Source organism: Lithobates pipiens, unplaced genomic scaffold (assembly GCF_037356315.1).
Source record: "Lithobates pipiens isolate NorthernLeopardFrog02 unplaced genomic scaffold, aLitPip1_a1.2 Scaffold_18, whole genome shotgun sequence".
Taxonomy (NCBI): Eukaryota; Metazoa; Chordata; class Amphibia; order Anura; family Ranidae; genus Lithobates; species Lithobates pipiens.
Genome location: NW_027507758.1, coordinates 160,344,780 through 160,352,683, shown reverse-complemented (window position 1 = coordinate 160,352,683; position 7,904 = coordinate 160,344,780). Strand labels below are relative to the sequence as shown.

General features: G+C 41.3%; 1 long non-coding RNA gene across 1 annotated transcript; it reads right to left on the bottom strand.

Annotated features, from left to right (window-relative positions):
- Window positions 1–2,832: 2,832 nt before the first annotated feature.
- LOC143990092 (uncharacterized) lies at window positions 2,833–4,365 on the bottom strand. Its single transcript, XR_013277147.1, has 4 exons — window positions 4,253–4,365; window positions 4,019–4,166; window positions 3,146–3,269; window positions 2,833–3,004 (listed from the first exon to the last, which is right to left on the bottom strand). It is a non-coding gene; the product is annotated as an uncharacterized LOC143990092 (long non-coding RNA).
- Window positions 4,366–7,904: the final 3,539 nt, after the last annotated feature.

Here is a 7,904-nt window from a genome sequence, read left to right as displayed (position 1 = left end):
TAACTATACTATGAAACAGTTTGCCACTGGCCAATTAGTACAAAGTTAAAGGGTTCAATTTTATTTTTTAAGACTACATTTCCAGTAGTTTTTAGATCTGTTGTGGCTGCTACTTCAATTCAGGCTTATTATCACTAAACAAAAAACAGGTGTTGTACCCAAAACTATTTAAAAAAAACCTTTTTCCAAGTTTTATGGTAGCAGATTGGAATGGTGCTGCTATATTTAAGCCAAACAATAATGTAGAAGTAAAAAAAAATCAATTACACATCCAAAATATATAATGCGAGAATATTGTGTCACTGACATCACCCAGAAGACTGTTTCATAATATAACATACTTAAAGACTAAAAGCGGAGCTCCAGCCCCCCCCCCCCCCCCTCCAAAAATTAAAGGTCAACAGCTACAAATACTGTAGCTGCTGACTTTTAATATTAAGATACTTACCTGTCCAGGGATCCCATGATGCAGGCACCCCAGTTGATTCGTCTATCACAGGGGTAGGGAACCTCGGCTCTCTAGCTGTTTTGAAACTACAAATCCCATGAGACATTGCAAGACCCTAGCAATCACAGGCATGACTCCTAGAGGCAGAGGCATGATGGGATTTATAGTTTCAAAACAGCTGGAGAGCCGAGGTTCCCTACCCCTGGTCTATCGGATCCCGGGTGCTGCCACCACCATTCCTCATAAGGGAAACCGGCAGAGAAGCCTTGCGGCTTCACAGCCTGTTCCCTACTATACATGCACAAAGTGTGCTGCACTTTCTGAATAGCCTTGTGGCAGTGGAAGGAGGTTTGGTGCAGGAAGTATCAGGAAGCTTTAAAAAAGGAAGTGTCAATTTCAGGAAGCTTGTCAAAAACAGGTACCTACCCCCCCCCCCCTCCCAAAAGGTGCTAAATGTGGCAGTGGAGGGGGAGGAAGCAAACAAGCAGAGCTTCCCCTTTTGGGTGAAACTCCGCTTTATAAGCATCTCCCAAGCAGGTAATTGAAAGGATTTGTGTTTTTCCCTTGCTGACCTCCAAGTCACATTAAAAAGGTGGACCCTCTCCTGCTGTATGATGTTTTTGAAGTTTTGTTTTGCATTGATACATGTCCTTCATGGTAGTGTCTGGTTTCCCTTGTATACCCTTTTTTTGACAATGACTTACCTATTGGTCTTGATAATTTCCAGTAATTATTTTCAAGATTCACCCTCCATAGACTTCATTGGGGTCCAGCTTTAAGTTTGCAATATTCAGAATTCACATTAAAGTGGTTGCGAACCCACAAAAAAAAGAAAACCTGAAAGACAAAGGCATAGCATACTAGCTCATTATGAAATACTCACTTTAGATCGAAGCCCCCGCAGCGGTCCCAGTACAGAGCTCTGGCCGGTGACATAGTTCCCGTAGTTACTTCCAAGTATCGCGGGCTCCAGTGCTGTGATTGGCCAGAGCTACGACGACGTCACTGCCCCGCATGTGTGTGGGTGCCGTCAGTAACAGCACACTAGCTAAAGCAATGGCACGAACGTGCCATTTCTTCAGTGCACATGTGCAAATGACATTGGCACATGCTGATACAGGGGTTATCTCCTAAACTGTGCAAGTTTAGGACATATCCGGGGTAGCTACAGGTAAGCCTTATTATTTATAGGCTTACTTGTAGTAAAAAGTGGATTGTAAAGGGTTTATAACCACTTTACATTTAATAAATGTCCCACAAACCAAACCCAGACATATTTTTAAATCCTTTCCAAGATACAATGGGAACCCCATCTCACATCCAAAGTATATCTACTATCCTGTTTGTGGCTTCTCTGCTTTCCAGTGTATACTTTCTTTCGCTATAGAGAGGATTATTTCAAGACTCTATAAGACTGACTCTGGTATCTAAGAGAGGACAACTTGATGCAGGTGAGCTTAATGGGAAGCCCACTAATGAATGCCAGGCCCTGATACAAAGTAGTCCATCTTAGCTTCAGGACCTATGGGGTTGTTTGCCACCCATCCTAAATTATATATTTAATTTAACATGTAAGATTTATTTTGATACAAGTAGCAAAGATTGTAAACTTAGGTTTGTCACATTTTCTGTCCAATATGCGTGATTATATTCTTCAGATCCCTTAAGGTAGTTTGAGATATAAGCCTTAAATAAAATAGGTCTAAATCTTGATCTTCAGGATTACTACCCAGGGCCTCCTCAGAATAATCAATGTTAATGTTTGAATGAGTTTTTTTCCTTGACATAACGGTTTCTGTCTGTTTTAAATGGTCTTTAAAAGCTCAGGTTTTATGTTGAATGTAAAAACTTTTATAGAATATTGTATAAAGAGAAGCAATCTGATGAATGAAACACATTGGCATATTTTAAGGCAATACATTCTGAAAATGTGTGCATAATATTTGATATATCTTCTGCAAATGTGAGTAAGAGAGATGGGTTGTGACTGACCTATCTACAAGGTATACATAAAAATATATGCCCTTGCATAACCGATTTCTAGTTACGTGGAACTGTTGAAAAGTGTCAGTCTAGCAAGCACACTGAACAATCTGTACTTGAAGCCTAGTACATGAAGTGCTGACTCACAAATGTGATTAGTAATACAAGAAAAACTTGGATATTACGTAAAGAAAATAGAAGCAACAAATAGAATGGATTAGAAACTATTTGGTCCGAACTTTCCAGTGACACCTTAATGAAATAGGCACCTCATCCCCTAATATATCTGAAATTGCATAACTAAAGGGAAAGGGGGAAGGGAGGATGGAGCAGGGGATTTTTCAACGGTGCAACTTATAAGAGAGTAATACCAAGATATATTAAAAATTCATGTAGTTTTATTCAAATATGTTAAAAATAAATAAGAAAACATTAGTATACAGTACAAAAATGTACAGAAGACAATGAGTACATAACTATTAGATTATGGGGATCCCAGAAGTAAATGTTGATGAAGTGATCGCACTTCTTCCCAACATGTTTCGCAATGAGCTTCTTCAGGGGAATGTGCAACTAACAATAAATATAAAAAAAAATTAATATTTGAAAAAACAACATACTATAAGATACATGTCATAATATATTGGAGAAACATAATTTTTTGCAAAAACACAAATAATCCCAGTGTGCATGGTCTAACACAGCGGCGCTTACCCTAATCAACAACTACACCGCAACCCCGGAACCGGAAAAAGATGGAAAGAAATTGTTTGAGCACAACAAGCCAAATCAGAGGCCCCCCGGTCCAATGGAGGACACAGATGGGGGTAAGTCAGCGCTGAAAAAATAAATAAGATAAATAAAGAAAAAAATGAGTAAGCTAGCACTTGAACGTTTTTGTATATACAATAAAATGAAATTTACTATGTAATGATCATTATAATAACCTCAATCATATGAGGAAATTGGAGCTTGAGCCTCCATATCAATAGAGTATAAGATATCAGTTATATTAATTAGTGAATAATGACAGGATTTAGTAGTATATGAGCCAACATTAGACTAGTATTATCGAACAATACCTAAATTGAATGGTAGCTATAAATTAAGACTAAGGCCGCGTACACACGGGCGGATTGTCTGCCCAACTAAGTTCGTCAGACAATCCGACAGACAGTCCGTCCAACTTTTGAATGAACGGACTTGACCACACACGATGAACAGACAGTCCGCTGAAAGCTTGCGCGATGACGTGTACAGCACGTACGACGGGACTAGAAATACGACGTCCAATACACTGCAATGCAACCTTCGGCGTGTAAATTCTTTCTGAGCATGCGCCATACTTAGTCCGTCCAACTTGCCTACACACGAGCGGACTGTCCGCTGAAACCAAGTTTGGACGGACAAAATTACGGAAATTCCGAAAGACTTAGTCCGCCAGACTGTCCGCTGAAAAAGTCCGCTGAAGCCCACACACAAGTGGATTGTCCGCTGAAACACGTTTCAGCGGACTAAGTTGGACGGACAATCCTCTCGTGTGTACACGGCCTAAGAAGTAAAAATTAAATAAATAAATACTTATACCTTCAAGAGTAGATGAGGACTAGAATATATTAAAATGTATCAATATAGATTCAGGAATGTGAAAAGTCACAACAAGTTGACCAAATGGATACACCGCTTGACAAGCTAGTGAGTGCGGGACTTTGCTGCCCCTGAATGACTGCTTTACCTAGGGACAGATAGCATAAGTGTGAATAAGAGTGTCCAGAGAAAATAGTAAAGTGTATCAAATAAGTGAATACGGATATAAATTACCGGAGAGTAAGGATCCGACGTTACAGCAGTATATGTGTCATGCCTCTGGCTGATTCATCCCTGAACTGCGCTGCTTATAACTCCCCCATCCATCGAGCCGGCGTCTTACATCACCGGCTCGATGCGGACACAATGGGGAGGGTAATGCGCATGTGCGGAGCTTATGGCGCTGACGTGTGAACTGCAATTCCCATAATTCCGCAGTGCTGGTGGATATTGTAACCAGCTAGGTGGTTGCCAGCGATTGCTGGCGACGGGAAAAGGGCTGTGTCGAATCTACACCCCGAAGGGGGAGCCGACACAGATGCAGGCAGATCAGTGAGCAAATCAGCTCCTATCCCAAAAGGGAATCACAGTCATAAACCCACCCAAAAACAGGCGCCCCGAGGATACTCTACCCACGGGGCACCCTGGGTGTCCCTATGTCCTCACAAGACAGTGCCGGGAGGTACTGAGATCCACTCGGGCGCTACAAACTGGTTGAATCCTAAGGTGCAGTGCGGGAGAGCAGCAAGATGCCTTTATGTGGGCGGGAGTCATAGAGAGCAACAGAGATCCCTGTGTATGCTAACCATGAGTCTCGCCATTAAGCCAAGCACAGTGGGACTAGAAAGAAAATCATACACAACTGCAATTATTACAAAATATAAACAATATGAAGAAAACTGACTTTCTACAACAATGTATCAAAAGTAACATATATTAACCACTTCCCACCCGGCCAATGCACATATACGGTCGGGTGGGAGCCGTCTACTCCTGATAGGACGTTCAGGAACGTCCATCAGGAGGAGCGGGATCGCGCGCGCGCGTGCCCACGCAGCGGCGTGATCCCGATGCGCCCGTGTCACCCGGACACGGCGCATCTCAGATCGGCAGGAGGGCTCTGTGATTGGCCCCCCTGATCACATGACGGCCGTGTCCAATCACGGCCGTCATGTGATGTAAACAAACAACCGGTTGCTAGGCAATCGGCTCCTCCTCTCCTCACACAGAAGTCATCGCTGAGGAGAGGAGAGCAGATCGCTGCAGCCGGCTGATGATCAGTGAGTATGAGCTGTTTTTTACAGCTTTTTACTCACTGATTACTAGTCTAGTGTACACACAAATCACCACACAGTAAACACACCACACAGTATAAACACAATGTCCCCACACATGTCCCCAAAACATACATGTCCCCAAATAATAAAAACACATGTCACTAATAATAAAAACATGTCCCCCACATATGTCCCACTAAAATCACATGTCCCAATGATTATCTGCACACATATGTACGTGATCACCTGCACACATATGTACATGATCATTTGCGTACATATGTCCGTGATCACACAAACCAATTATTATACACTTAACGGAATTTTTTTTACCAAAAACATGTAGCAGAATACATTTTGGCTTAAATTTATGACAAAATTTGATTTTATTGGATTTCTTTTAAAATAGAAAAAAGAAAATATTGTTTTTTTTTCCAAATTTCCACTTTTTTGCGCTTATATCGCAAAAAAAAAAAAAACGGAGTCGTGAATAAATACCACCAAAATAAAGCTCTATTTATGCGAACAAAATGATAAAAATGTAATTTGGGTACAGTGTAGCATGACTGCGCAATTGTCACTGAAAGCGCTAGAGCGATGAAAGCTGAAAATTGGGCTGGGAAGGAAGGGGGCGAAAGTGCCCTGTATTGTAGTGGTTAATATGGTTTTTCACAATAAAAAAAAAAAAAAAAAAAAAAAAAGGGGGAAATTCTCTCTCTCTTAAGTCCCAGACACCACGGGAGCCCAAAGTGGAGGCGGGGAGATCCATAGAACAGGTCCAAAGACAAAGCTATAAGAAGGACCTATAACTAATCTTTTCGTTAAACCCCGGATACTGAGTGGCTTTTAAGGTAAAAATCCATTTGGCTTCGGTTTGTAAAAGAAACTTATCCACCGAGCCACCTCACGAGTTCAGAGGTATATGGGCCAAAGCTGTAAAGCAAATCCAATTGGGGTCAAAAGAGTGATAAATGCCGATGTGCCTACTAATGGCCGTAACTATTTTTTTGTTTAGAATAGGTTTGATATGATCTTTAATACGAATTGAAAACATTCTTTTCGTCTTACAGATATAGAAACCTCCACAACGGCATTGGGCCAAGTATACAATGCCAGGAGTGGAGCATGTGACGTGAAACTTTGGAACAAACCAGCTACCATTAGGTAGTTTAATTTTACGGGAATTATTGATATACGGACACATTTCACAATGACCACATGAGTATGTACCTAGTTGTTTGGATCTGGTCACTACTGAGCTATCATGAAAGTGACTTTTAACTAAGCAATCTTTAAGAGACTGTGGTCTCTTAAAGGTAATTGATGGCAAATCATTTATATACTGATTAACAATGGGGTCAGCTTGTAACAAAGGCCAGAATCGCTGGATTATGGCCCGAAAAGATTTGTGTTGATTTGAATATTTAGTAACAATACGAACTGTATCAACTGTATTTTTAGTTTTCTTAGAAAAAAGAAGAGTGGTTCTGTCTTTCTCTTTTACTCTATTGTAAGATCTTTTTAAAGATGCATGGCTGTAGCCAAGTATTCGAAGCCGTTTATACAGATCCTTTGCTGCAATTTGAAAATCAGAATTATTGCTACAGTTACGTTTAATTCTCAGATACTGGCTATAGGGAATGCTTTTAAGGAGAGGTTCCGGGTGAAAGCTTGTCGCATGCAAAATCGTATTGCCGGCGGTGGGTTTTCTATACAGGACAGAATGGAGATTGCCTGTTGTATCAATTTTAATTGTCAAGTCTAAAAATTCTATGGATTCTTGGCTATAATTCAATGTAAATTTTAAATTGAAGGAATTTATTGAAAGTAAATCAAAAAAATATTTCAACTCAGATTCTGACCCCGACCAAAAAAACAGGACATCATCGATGTACCTATACCAAGCTATGACATAGTCCAAAAGTGGGGCAAGATCTTCACGTGAAAAAATATCCTTTTCCCACCCCCCCAGGTACAGGTTGGCATACGATAGGGCACATTTAGTCCCCATCGCAACCCCCTGCACCTGGAGGTAGTGGGATTGATTAAACTGAAACACATTGTGTCTCAAAATGAAATCCAATAATTCAATGACAAATTCATTATAAGCAAAAAAAGATCCTCCTGCATCTGTGTCGGCTCCCCCTTCGGGGTGTAGATTCGACACAGCCCTTTTCCCGTCGCCAGCAATCGCTGGCAACCACCTAGCTGGTTACAATATCCGCCAGCACTGCGGAATTATGGGAATTGCAGTTCACACGTCGGCGCCATAAGCTCCGCACATGCGCATTACCCTCCCCATTGTGTCCGCATCGAGCCGGTGACGTAAGACGCCGGCTCGATGGATGGGGGAGTTATAAGCAGCGCAGTTCAGGGATGAATCAGCCAGAGGCATGACACGTATACTGCTGTAATGTCGGATCCTTACTCTCCGGTAATTTATATCCGTATTCACTTATTTGATACACTTTACTATTTTCTCTGGACACTCTTATTCACACTTATCCTATCTGTCCCTAGGTAAAGCAGTCATTCAGGGGCAGCAAAGTCCCGCACTCACTAGCTTGTAAAGCGGTGTATCCATTTGGTCAACTTGTTGTGACTTTTCA